The 13,817-nt window shown below is 40.5% G+C and overlaps 1 long non-coding RNA gene across 1 annotated transcript; it reads right to left on the reverse strand.

Annotated features, from left to right (window-relative positions):
* Positions 1 to 175: 175 nt before the first annotated feature.
* Positions 176 to 12,794, reverse strand: LOC117068458. The gene is made up of 3 exons (XR_004431139.1): positions 12,713 to 12,794; positions 973 to 1,087; positions 176 to 530 (listed from the first exon to the last, which is right to left on the reverse strand). It is a non-coding gene; the product is annotated as an uncharacterized LOC117068458 (long non-coding RNA).
* Between the last annotated feature and the right edge of the window lie 1,023 nt (positions 12,795 to 13,817).

The following is a 13,817-nucleotide window of genomic DNA, read 5'->3' on the forward strand; positions in this document are numbered from 1 at the left end:
TAATCCCAGCACTTTGGAAGGCCGAGGCGGGCGGATCACAAGGTCAGGAGATCGAGACCATCCTGGCTAACACGGTGAAACCCCATCTCTACTAAAAAGTACAAAAAACTAGCCGGGCGAGGTGGCGGGCACCTATAGTCCCAGCTACTCTGGAGGCTGAGGCAGGAGAATGGCGTGAACCCGGGAGGCGGAGCTTGCAGTGAGCTGAGATCCGGCCACTGCACTCCAGTTTGGGCGACAGAGTGAGACTCCGTCTCAAAAAAAAAAAAGAAAAGCACATTTATGCAAATACCAGCCTTGGTTTTGGTACTAACTTGGTAACATTTGGGTGTCTGTTTTCTCATGAGTTAAGTTTGCCGAAGGCTTCCTTCCAGTTTAATGTCTCATGATTCCAATCGTTTCTTCCCTGTCTTCATGCACGGTTCTCTGATGGTACCTTCCTTCCCTGGAGGAATCTTTGCCAAGAAGCCTCTGGTATAGCTACCAACATAGCTGTGCCACCTGGTTCCATGGATTGGCATCTCCATCACCTAATGAAGCAGAGACAACATGGAGGACCTCAGTCAATACTATCTACAAACCTCAGTCGATACCATTTGCAAACCTCCCTGAGACTACTCTTGATTCAGTGTTAACATTTACAATATTTAATTAGGCACCATTGAATTTCATTTACCAAATGTCAAGCAGATGACAAAATTCTTCCAATTTGATAAAAAATTTTAATGTTGACATTAATTCACTTTTATTTTAGAAAACAGCAAGACATCTTAGATTCTGAAAATAGAAAAGTCAGTATCACCAAAGTCTGTTTGTTGGTATAAGAGAAAAAATTGAGTTAATTCTTTTTGTTGTCTGTTCTTTGTGCCTCCCTCCTTTCTCTCTCTCTCTCTCTCCCCTCCCTCTTTCTTTCCCTCTCTCCTTCTATCCCCTCTCTCTCACACACACAAACACAAACAAATATATACTCACCATCCCTTCAATGTGTGCCAAAGGTCTCTTTTCAACAGTCAAAGCATGTTAAGCATAAAGCCAAGTCCTACTTGGCAGGGAGGTTTTTATTCCAAAGAACTTTAGATTAAACAACCTGCTAAGTCAAAACAGCTTGCATGAGCTTTCAAATCAGATAAAACAAAGGGTCAGCTAAACTATGGCCTATGATCCAAATATGTCTTACCACCTGTTTCTGTATACCTGTAAGCTAAAAATGGTCTTTACATTTTTAAAGAGTTAAATATAATTTTAAGTATAATATTTTAAGACACAAAAATTACATGAAATTTGAAATTTCAGTGTTCATAAATAGTTTTATTAGAATGCAACCACAACTGCTTGCCTCTATATTACCTGTGGCTGCTTTCACACTACAACAGAAGAGACTAGTAATTGCAACAAAGACCATGTGACGCACAAAGCTGAAATATTTACTATCTGCCCCTTTACAGAAAACGTTTGCCAATTCTTGCGATAGGCCCACACTTTGATTCTGCCATTTAACATCTCTGTGGCATTAAGCAAGTTTCTTACCTTCTGTGACCTCAATTTTTCTTTCTAAATTAAATCATGGTATACAACTTGCAGATATCTACAATGATGCTTGGTACCACATATACTGGTTCTTCTGCCACATCTCTTTCCCATGTCTTTCTCTATGTAGCTGTCAGAGGCAACAGGCCAACAGATGTTGGCACAGCTCAACTTGCAAAGAGGGCAGACCACATCATATCTTGGTTGCAAGGACCAGGGCTGGGCTTCTGGGTCTGCTTTAGTGAAAGTTATTTTTGGCCAGTACCTGGACTTTTTATTATTTTCCTTTCAGTGGAGGCAAAAGTGGATATTCGCAAATTTGCATCTCCCACTTTTGCTAGTATACTCCTGGGAAACTCTTGACCAAGAGGAAAGTGTGTTTTAGTTGTTAAACTGATAAAATGTATAAAACTACATCAACAAGCACTAAAAGTTGGAGGGTCTGGGCAGCCCACTCCATGAAAATTAGAATTATATATCCAATATGCAATTACTGCAAAGCATAACAACTCCCACAGTGACAGCCCAAAATCACTAGGTCCTTGGAGACTTCCCTGCTGTTCTCCGGATCTCTCTGCCCACTTCATTCAAAACTTCTTTTACCACTAAGTCAACTCAACAAGGAAAATGGTACTCCGAAACCAGCTGAGCAGATGATTTCTACCTCAGAAGGAAACCACTATGTTTAGAGAAATTAAAGTACAATTCGGGTAGTTTTCTACCTAATTGGGAGGCGGCGTGTTCCTGTGGAATGAACTTTGGAAGAGTCCTGTGTTCAGATATCAGTGGGCCTCCTCCAGCTCTGTGACCTTGCCCATCTGGCTCTCTGAACCTCAGTCACCTTATCTGGGTAATGATGGAAATAATTTTTACCCCGTTGGGTTGATATAGGATAAAACAAGATTACTTATAAAGCATATCTTGAGCTTATGAGCAATGTCTGGCACAGAACGCTGCTATCCTGACTTCTATTCCAAGTGGAATCAGGGGTTCAGCATTGCCACCATACCGAATACCTGCCAGTGCCAGGAACTATATCTATATACAAGATGCTAGTTAATATTTGCAACAGCTCTGTATAGCTGACATTTCTGGCTTCATCTTTTAGATGAAGATATTGATTAACCCATTCTGAAATAATGATGGGAAAGTGCTATTTTCTGTATGAAATGTATAAATTTAAGGACTAGAGGAATTGTCTGTAGCTGGTTGGTTCTGCAGGCTAGCTTTGTTCCATAAAAATTACTAATGGTGTCCAGCGCTGCAAAGATGGCAGAAATAATTTATTTAATTTTGCCAACTGAAAAAAAACTTTTTATTAAAATACAGTATACAGAAAATACCCTTAAGCATACAGTCCAATGAACTTTCACAAACTGAACACAATCCTACAACCAGCACCCAGACTAAGAAACAGAACCTGACTAGCATCCAAGAAGTCCCCAGTAATGCTTTCTTCTGGTCACTAATACTAATTACTATCCTGACTTCTTTTGGTTGGTTAGTTGTTTGTTTGTTTTGAGATGCTGCCTTGCTCTATCGCCCAGGCTGAAGTACAGGGGTGCCATCTCTGCCCACTGCAAACTGCACCTCCCAGATTCAAGCGATTCATGTGCCTTAACCTCCCAAGTAGCTGGGGTTACAGGCATCTGCCACCACACCCAACTAATTTTTGTATTTTTAGTAGAGATGGAGTTTTGTCAAGCTGGCCAGGCTGCTCTCAAACTCCTGGCCTCAAGCAATCTGCACAACTCAGCCTCCCAAAGTGTTGGGATTACAGGTGTGAGCCACCACATTCGACCTGCTATCCTGACTTCTAATAGCACAAATCAGTGGTGTTTGTTATACAAACTACAGTCATAGAGTGTGTATTTTTGTGCATGCATCTGGCTTCTTTTGCTCAACATTTACGTTTATAAATAAGATTCATCTATATTGATGCATGTAATTTAGAATTATATCATGCACTCTCAATGCTATATAGCATCCCATTTTTGCAAACATGCCAGAATTTATTTATCCAATCTATTGCTGATGGGCATTAAAGTAATTCCAGTTCTGAAGAGTTTGAACATTCTACTACATGTCTTTTGGTGACTGTTTTCTGCGTTCTGTTAAGTACACACCTACAAGTGGACTTGCTGAACAATAGCATAGCTACTTTCAGCTTTAGTAGATACTAGCAATCATTTTTCCGAAAAGGTTTGGTCAGTGTATACTCCCACCAGCAGTGCATGTGAGTTCCAGTTGTCCCACATCCTTGCCAACAGTAAGCATCTTCCATCTATTTCATCTTTGTCATGCTGGTCGGTGCCTGCTTGCATTCTTATTTTTGTCCCATATACCCAAAATATTCAATGACAAGAATGAAAAACAAGAATTGAGTACAGGAAGAGCAAATTGAAGGAGTATCACAAAGACTCCAAGAAAAACATGGGGGTCACAGCCACGTAATTACCCACTAGAAACCATCATTATCAAACGCATGTGGAATTCTAGTGCTCAATGACTCAGCCCCTCGCCATTGGTGCATTTAATGCCAACGGTGTATTTAAATTAAAATTCTATAACAGATTCCTGATTTCCCATCATCCCACATTTGCACTTCAGAATTGCATTTTCTTCCCACCACTTTTTGGGTCTCCCAGGAGAGCCTTAATGAAATTTGGGATGTTGGCAAGGAACAAGTAGGAGAAATAGGAGAAGACTGGACTCTAGATATAGTAACAATTGATAAACATAAATATGTACTTCAAAATGGGAAGGAGTGGGGAGGAAGAGACCCGGGGTGTCCCCAACATATCCTGTCTACAGGGATAACATCACCAGTTGGATACACAGTAATAGTAATACTTTGCCATTGCATAGCTTTTTGTAATTTATAAAATGCTCTGGGAATCTGTGGCATGCCCAGCAAGAAACAGATCCTGGGAAAGCAAGGTGCTGGAGGGAGGGCTGCTGCATATCTGGCTTCACAGGAGAACCTTTACTGCAGTAGAGGAGTAGGGGCTGCCCTCAGTGAATGTGGGTTTAGGACAATAACAGGAGGGGCTCATTCTCTGCCTCTCTCTCTCTCTCTCTCTCTCTCTCTGTCGGTCCTTGTGTCTGTGTCATGCCACCTGACCCTGGGGTGATGCTGAAAATGGACCTCCCTCCCTGACTGTTCCCATGCAACATACATCCCTACCCCCTACAGCAACCCAAAACAGTTTCACTGCTGAATGTCCTTTAGCATGTGGCCCAGACTCCATAGCTCTTAATAATAGCCAATACTTACTGGATGCCCACCATATACCAAGGACTGTGCTAAACACTTACATGCGTTATTTATTTTGATTTTGGCTTAATTCCCACAAAACTCAGCCACACAGCAGATAATTCACAAGACTCAGGATAAATCCAGCTCTCCCTCTCTACCCAGAAACCCATGTGATCTGAGGAGGACTTTTCCCTCTCCAAAACACACCCATGCCTGCTGATGCTTAAGGTCCCACAGTTCCAGCTTTGTTCCTGTGTCCAAAAGGGTGTTTGTGCTTGTTTGAAGCATTAATGTTTATTGGACACATTATCAAACATTGACACCTTAAGGGAACGTGTTTAGAAGAAAAAAGACCTTTTGTAACCTGAGAGCCTGGGATCCTGAGCTTCTGAAATGTCAGGAACATGAACTGCAGAACAATGTTCTCTTCCCTTTAGTGTTTCTAAATCCACAAATATTTTTGTAGATTTCCTTTGAGACAACTCTCTCAGATTCTGGGGCAAAGACTAACTCAAAAGGTGAGGATGAAACAGACATCAAATTATTTCTCCAGTCCCAACATGATAGAACAAATAAGTTCCCTTTCATTCTGTACTTGGAACTAAGTTTAATTATTTTATCCAACAACGTATTAACCTCCAAATGGATATGGTTTAAGGAAAAGAAACAGACACTTGAAAAGGTCTAGATATTTCATAGTTGACAGAAGCATAATGGGTCCGTACAGCCCATTGGGGTATCATTGGGATAAATGTGGTTGGGATAGTGATTGTTGACACCAGGCGAAGGACAAACTCAACACTACCACTCAGCCCCAAGGCCACCAAGATAGGAAGAGCGCCGTCTTCTTTCACCTTTCATCCTCCCCTTGCTCTGTTCTCTGGTCTTACCTACCTCCAAACCATTTTCTACAATGTAGACAAAGAGAAATTACAAAATCTAGGCTTAAGTAGGTAAACAAAGCCTCTGGGAAGCTCGAACTGGGTGGAGCTCACAGCAGCTCAAGGAAGCCTGCCTGTCTCTGTAGACTCTACCTCTGCGGACAGCGCACAGCTGCAGTCCAATAGGGGAAAGAGCGGGGGCCGGTGCAGACGCGAATGACTCTGTCTGACAGCTTTGGGGAGAGCTGTGGATCTCCTAACACGGAGGTTGAGATCTGAGAACGGACAGACTGCCTGCTCAGGTGGGTCCCTGACCCCTGAGTAGCCTAGCTGGGAGACATCCCCCACTAGGGGAAGTCTGACACCCTACACCTCACAGGGTGGAGTCACCCCTGAGAGGAAACTTCCAAAGAAAGAATCAGACAGGTACACTCGCTGTTCAGCAATATTCTATCTTCAGCAACCTCTGCTGCTGATACCCAGGCAAACAGGGTCTGGAGTGGACCTCAAGCAATCTCCAACAGACCAACAGACAGTCCTTCTGACTGTCAGACGGAAAACTATCAAACAGGAAGGACACCTATACCAAAATCCCATCAGTACGTCACCATCATCAAAGACCAGAGACAGATAAAACCACAAAGATGGGGAAGAAGCAGGGCAGAAAAGCTGGAAATTCAAAAAATAAGATCGCATCTCCCCCTGCAAGGGAGCACAGCCCATCACCAGCAACGGATCAAAGCTGGTCAGAGAATGACTTTGACGAGATGAGAGAAGAAGGCTTCAGTCCATCAAACCTCTCAGAGCTAAAGGAGAAATTACGTACCCAGCGCAAAGAAACTAAAAATCTTGAAAAAAGAGTGGAAGAATTGACAGCTAGACTAATTAATGCAGAGAAGATCATAAACGAAATGACAGAGATGAAAACCATGACATGAGAAATACGTGACAAATGCACAAGCTTCAGTAACCAACTTCATCAACTGGAAGAAAGAGTATCAGCGATTGAGGATCAAATGAATGAAATGAAGCGAGAAGAGAAACCAAAAGAAAAAAGAAGAAAAAGAAATGAACAAAGCCTGCAAGAAGTATGGAATTATGTAAAAAGACCAAATCTACGTCTGATTGGGGTGCCTGAAAGTGAGGGGGAAAATGGAACCAAGTTGGAAAACACTCTTCAGGATATCATCCAGGAGAACTTCCCCAACCTAGTAGGGCAGGCCAACATTCAAATTCAGGAAATACAGAGAACGCCACAAAGATACTCCTCCAGAAGAGCAACTCCAAGACACATAATTGCCAGATTCACCAAAGTTGAAATGAAGGAAAAAATCTTAAGGGCAGCCAGAGAGAAAGGTCGGGTTACCCACAAAGGGAAGCCCATCAGACTAACAGCAGACCTCTCGGCAGAAACTCTACAAGCCAGAAGAGAGTGGGGGCCAATATTCAACGTTCTTAAAGAAAAGAATTTTCAACCCAGAATTTCATATCCAGCCAAACTAAGCTTCATCAGTGAAGGAGAAATAAAATCCTTTACAGATAAGCAAATGCTTAGAGATTTTGTCACCACCAGGCCTGCCTTACAAGAGACCCTGAAGGAAGCCCTAAACGTGGAAAGGAACAACCGGTACCAGCCATTGCAAAAACATGCCAAAATGTAAAGACCATCGAGGCTAGGAAGAAACTGCATCAACTAACGAGCAAAATAACCAGTTAATATCATAATGACAGGATCAAGTTCACACATAACAATATTAACCTTAAATGTTAATGGACTAAATGCTCCAATTAAAAGACACAGACTGGCAAACTGGATCAAGAGTCAAGACCCATCAGTCTGCTGTATTCAGGAGACCCATCTCACATGCAGAGACATACATAGGCTCAAAATAAACGGATGGAGGAAGATCTACCAAGCAAATGGAGAACAAAAAAAAGCAGGGGTTGCAATCCTAGTCTCTGATAAAACAGACTTTAAACCATCAAAGATCAAAAGAGACAAAGAAGGCCATTACATAATGGTAAAGGGATCAATTCAACAGGAAGAGCTAACTCTCCTAAATATCTATGCACCCAATACAGGAGCACCCAGATTCATAAAGCAAGTCCTTAGAGACCTACAAAGAGACTTAGACTCCCATACAATAATAATGGGAGACTTCAACACTCCACTGTCAACATTAGACAGATCAACGAGACAGAAAGTTAACAAGGATATCCAGGAATTGAACTCATCTCTGCACCAAGCGGACCTAATAGACATCTATAGAACTCTCCACCCCAAATCAACAGAATATACATTCTTCTCAGCACCACATCGCACTTATTCCAAAATTGACCACATAATTGGAAGTAAAGCACTCCTCAGCAAATGTACAAGAACAGAAATTATAACAAACTGTCTCTCAGACCACAGTGCAATCAAACTAGAACTCAGGACTAAGAAACTCAATCCAAACCGCTCAACTACATGGAAACTGAACAACCTGCTCCTGAATGACTACTGGGTACATAACGAAATGAAAGCAGAAATAAAGATGTTCTTTGAAACCAATGAGAACAAAGATACAACATACTAGAATCTCTGGGACACAGTTAAAGCAGTGTGTAGAGGGAAATTTATAGCACTAAATGCCCACAAGAGAAAGCTGGAAAGATCTAAAATTGACACTCTAACATCACAATTAAAAGAACTAGAGAGGCAAGAGCAAACACATTCAAAAGCTAGCAGAAGGCAAGAAATAACTAAGATCAGAGCAGAACTGAAGGAGATAGAGACACAAAAAACCCTCCAAAAAATCAATGAATCCAGGAGTTGGTTTTTTGAAAAGATCAACAAAATTGACAGACCGCTAGCCAGACTAATAAAGAAGAAAAGAGAGAGGAATCAAATAGACGCAATAAAAAATGATAAAGGGGATATCACCACCGACCCCACAGAAATACAACCATCAGAGAATACTGTAAATGCCTCTATGCAAATCAACTAGAAAATCTAGAAGAAATGGATAATTTCCTGGACACTTACACTCTCCCAAGACTAAACCAGGAAGAAGTTGAATCCCTGAATAGACCAATAGCAGGCTCTGAAATTGAGGCAATAATTAATAGCCTACCCACCAAAAAAAGTCCAGGACCAGATGGATTCACAGCTGAATTCTACCAGAGGTACAAGGAGGAGCTGGTACCATTCCTTCTGAAACTATTCCAATCAATAGAAAAAGAGGGAATCCTCCCTAACTCATTTTATGAGGCCAACATCATCCTGATACCAAAGCCTGGCAGAGACACAACAAAAAAAGAGAATTTTAGACCAATATCCCTGATGAACATCGATGCAAAAATCCTCAATCAAATACTGGCAAACCGGATTCAGCAGCACATCAAAAAGCTTATCCACCATGATCAAGTGGGCTTCATCCCTGGGATGCAAGGCTGGTTCAACATTCGCAAATCAATAAACGTAATCCAGCATATAAACAGAACCAAAGACAAGAACCACATGATTATCTCAATAGATGCAGAAAAGGCTTTTGACAAAATTCAACAGCCCTTTATGCTAAAAACGCTCAATAAATTCGGTATTGATGGAACGTACCTCAAAATAATAAGAGCTATTTATGACAAACCCACAGCTAATATCATACTGAATGGGCAAAAACTGGAAAAATTCCCTTTGAAAACTGGCACAAGACAGGGATGCCCTCTCTCACCACTCCTATTCAACATAGTGTTGGAAGTTCTGGCTAGGGCAATCAGGCAAGAGAAAGAAATCAAGGGTATCCAGTTAGGAAAAGAAGAAGTCAAATTGTCCTGTTTGCAGCTGACATGATTGTATATTTAGAAAACCCCATTGTCTCAGCCCAAAATCTCCTTAAGCTGATAAGCAACTTCAGCAAAGTCTCAGGATACAAAATTAATGTGCAAAAATCACAAGCATTCTTATACACCAGTAACAGACAAGCAGAGAGCCAAATCAGGAATGAACTTCCATTCACAATTGCTTCAAAGAGAATAAAATACCTAGGAATCCAGCTTACAAGGGATGTAAAGGACCTCTTCAAGGAGAACTACAAACCACTGCTCAGTGAAATCAAAGAGGACACAAACAAATGGAAGAACATACCATGCTCATGGATAGGAAGAATCAATATCGTGAAAATGGCCATACTGCCCAAGGTGATTTATAGATTCAATGCCATCCCCATCAAGCTACCAATGACTTTCTTCACAGAATTGGAAAAAAAACGGCTTTAAAGTTCATATGGAACCAAAAAAGAGCCCGCATTGCCAAGACAATCCTAAGTCAAAAGGACAAAGCTGGAGGCGTCATGCTACCTGACTTCAAACTATACTACAAGGCTACAGTAACCAAAACAGCATGGTACTGGTACCACAACAGAGATATAGACCAATGGAACAGAACAGAGTCCTCAGAAATAATACCACACATCTACAGCCATCTGATCTTTGACAAACCTGACAAAAACAAGAAATGGGGAAAGGATTCCCTATTTAATAAATGGTGCTGGGAAAATTGGCTAGCCATAAGTAGAAAGCTGAAACTGGATCCTTTCCTTACCCCTTATACGAAAATTAATTCAAGATGGATTAGAGACTTAAATGTTAGATCTAATACCATAAAAACCCTAGAAGAAAATCTAGGTAGTACCATTCAGGACATAGGCATGGGCAAGGACTTCATGTCTAAAACACCAAAAGCAACGGCAGCAAAAGCCAAAATTGACCCATGGGATCTAATTAAACTAAAGAGCTTTTGCACAGCTAAAGAAACTACCATCAGAGTGAACAGGCAACCTACAGAATGGGAGAAAATTTTTGCAACCTACTCATCTGACAAAGGGCTAATATCCAGAATCTACAAAGAACTCAAACAAATATACAAGAAAAAAACAAACAACCTCATCAAAAAGTGGGGAAAGGATATGAACAGACATTTCTCAAAAGAAGACATCCATACAGCCAACAGACACATGAAAAAATGCTCATCATCACTCGCCATCAGAGAAATGCAAATCAAAACCACAATGAGATACCATCTCACACCAGTTAGAATGGCAGTCATTAAGAAGTCAGGAAACAACAGGTGTTGGAGAGGATGTGGAGAAATAGGAACACTTTTACACTGTTGGTGGGATTGTAAACTAGTTCAACCATTATGGAAAACAGTATGGCGATTCCTCAAGGATCTAGAACTAGATGTACCATACGACCCAGCCATCCCACTACTGGGTATATACCCAAAGGATTATAAATTACTCTACTACAAAGACACATGCACACGTATGTTTATTGCGGCACTATTCACAATAGCAAAGACTTGGAATCAACCCAAATGTCCATCTGTGACAGACTGGATTAAGAAAATGTGGCACATATACACCATGGAATACTATGCAGCCATCAAAAAGGATGAGTTTGCGTCCTTTGTAGGGACATGGATGCAGCTGGAAACCATCATTCTTAGCAAACTATCACAAGAAGAGAAACCAAACACCGCATGTTCTCACTCATAGGTGGGAACTGAACAATGAGATCACTTGGACTCGGGAAGGGGAACATCACACACTGGGGCCTATCATGGGTAGGGGGGAGGAGGGAGGGATTGCATTGGGGAGTTATACATGATATAAACGTCATGCACATGTACCCTAGAACTTAAAGTATAATAAAAAAATTAATTAATTAATTAATTTTTTAAAAAGTGCACGCAGCAGTGTTTGAGCATTTTAATGTATGTGAAATAAATGAACGCAAGAGCGTTCTATTTAAAAAAATACAAAAAAAAAAAAAAAGAAATTACAAAATCTGAGTGATTCATTCCCCTGTGGTTACCCCTTTGCTCTTGGAGCAAGAATTCAAATGCTAACAGATACAAAAGTATAGTGAGAGAGGAGGAATAAGTGCTAGTGTTCTATAGCACTACAAGGTGTCTGTAATTAAAAATAATTAATTATATATTTCCAAATAGCTAGAAGAGTAGATTTTGAAGCTTCCCAACACAAATAAATGATCAAGGTTTGAGGTGATGGACGTGCTAATTACCATGATTTGATCATTACATATTGTATACATATATGGAAATAACATACTATACCCCATAAATATATACAGTTATTATGTGTCAATTAAAAATAATGGCAGAGCAAGAAAAATATTCTAAATGCTTAACAACACCAAAAATGACCTGAGGAATCTGGCTCCTACCTACTTTATTTGACCATCTCTCACCAGTGCATATATCAGTCATTTCAGTATTCTTTTAGTTCTTCATATATAGTGAGTGCTCACCCACATTCAGGCCTCCCACCCCACTGTTCTGCACATCTGCCTGGAAAAATAATTAAACTTATTATTTTAGTCACTGAATGAACTTTGACTCACTCCTTGGATCTCAGATTAGATTTCTGCAAGAAACCTTTGTCAGGTCCCCAAAAGTGAATAAGACCCAAGTGTTCCTAATGCCTTCCCTTGCATTAACCCCATGTCCATTGACCCTAATTGCCTATTCGTTTATCTACATCTTTGAATGTCTTGTTCATTGGTGTATCCCATGTCCTAGTACAAGGTCTGCCCAACAGTAAGTACTAAACTATTTTTCATGTTGAATTAATTGAATAATTTGTTTATTAAACTAAGGTCATTTCTTCTAACCAAATAACAGATTGCCAAATTTCCTTCAACCTTCTAGGATAAGCTTGCCATTTCTTTTTGAGAAAGGAAAAGAGAAACTTAACAGAGAGAAGTAAGCCTACCACTCTGCAAAACTAAATGAATTAATTCAATTTAGCCAACAAGTAAATACAGGATTAGGAGTCAAACAGCGACAAAACCTCCCTTCCTTGGCATGTGTTGAATGCATGACCAGCTCTGAAATGTCTTCTATTTTCCCAGACTGCTTTTGTTGCTTAATTGTTCAGCAAAAAAAGAAGGAAATTCAGGCACTCCCAGGTCTCCCTCCCACGGAAACCTGTTTTACTAGCTGCATTTTATATGGCTACAGAAGGCCCCAGAAGGAACTTACGGAAAAGAACAGGGGCTTAACAACCGTGCATCCTTCAGCTCCAGAACACACACTCAAGCTCGTGAGAGAGTCCGGGTTGGATGTTTTCCTTGTCTTCCTCTCAGAGCTGCTGCGTCATTCATTGAACTTGTATTTTGGTACTGGTACAAAACATTCCCTTTATGGTTCACTCCCAGTCTTAAACCTTACATGTGACCACACGTCAATGTGTATTTTTATGGTTCTATAATCTCAAGACTTTTAAATCTCCGTTGCTTAAAAGCATACAGTGAGCTGAAGCGGAAAGCTCTGGAGGTTTCCGATCATCTAGAAACAGTTGATGTGCTGGTTCTAAGTGGCTTCATGGCTTCAGTTCTTTCAGGGACTGGACATAGCAGAGAAAAGGCCCTGGCACCTAATTAATTCTTCAGGGCCTTCAAAACAAAAATTAAAAGTGATCAGAAAACATACAACCTGTTTCTGTGTAAATGCTTCAGCTGTAGAAACCTGTATCTGCTTGTCCACTGGCAGGCTTCCTCCCTAGGGCCTGCTCCTTGGCTGTCTCACAGTACATCCGCAGAACTGATTTTCTTCCCTGAGCTTACAAGGAAATCCTTGGGTGGCCTCAATGAAAGGTGGGATTTAAAAAAAATAATAAATTGTATTGTGCATATTTGAGTTTTACAACATGATGTTATGGGATACATATAGATAATAAAATGGTTACTATAGTAAAGCAAATTAACATATCTATTGTCTCACATAGTTTTTTTTGGTGACAAGAGCAACTGACATTGACTTATTTAACAAAGATCTCTAATTCAATATAATCGTATTAACTTTAGTCCTTATGTTGTACAACCTCTAAACTTGTTCATCCTATACATCTGCAATTTTGTTCCCTTTGACCTATGCTCCCCCATTTGCTCTCTTCACCCCTCTTTTCCCCCATGGTAACCACAGTTTTATTCTGTATACTTGACCTATTTTTAAAAATACATTCCACATATAAGTGAGGTCATGCAGTATTTTTCTGTGCCTGGCTTATTTCACTTAGCATAATGCTTTCCAGGCTCACCCATGTTATGGCAAATGGCAGGATCTCTTCTTTAAAACTGAATAATAT

This window comes from Trachypithecus francoisi, unplaced genomic scaffold, assembly GCF_009764315.1.
Source record: "Trachypithecus francoisi isolate TF-2019V2 unplaced genomic scaffold, Tfra_2.0 Lachesis_group21, whole genome shotgun sequence".
Taxonomy (NCBI): domain Eukaryota; kingdom Metazoa; phylum Chordata; class Mammalia; order Primates; family Cercopithecidae; genus Trachypithecus; species Trachypithecus francoisi.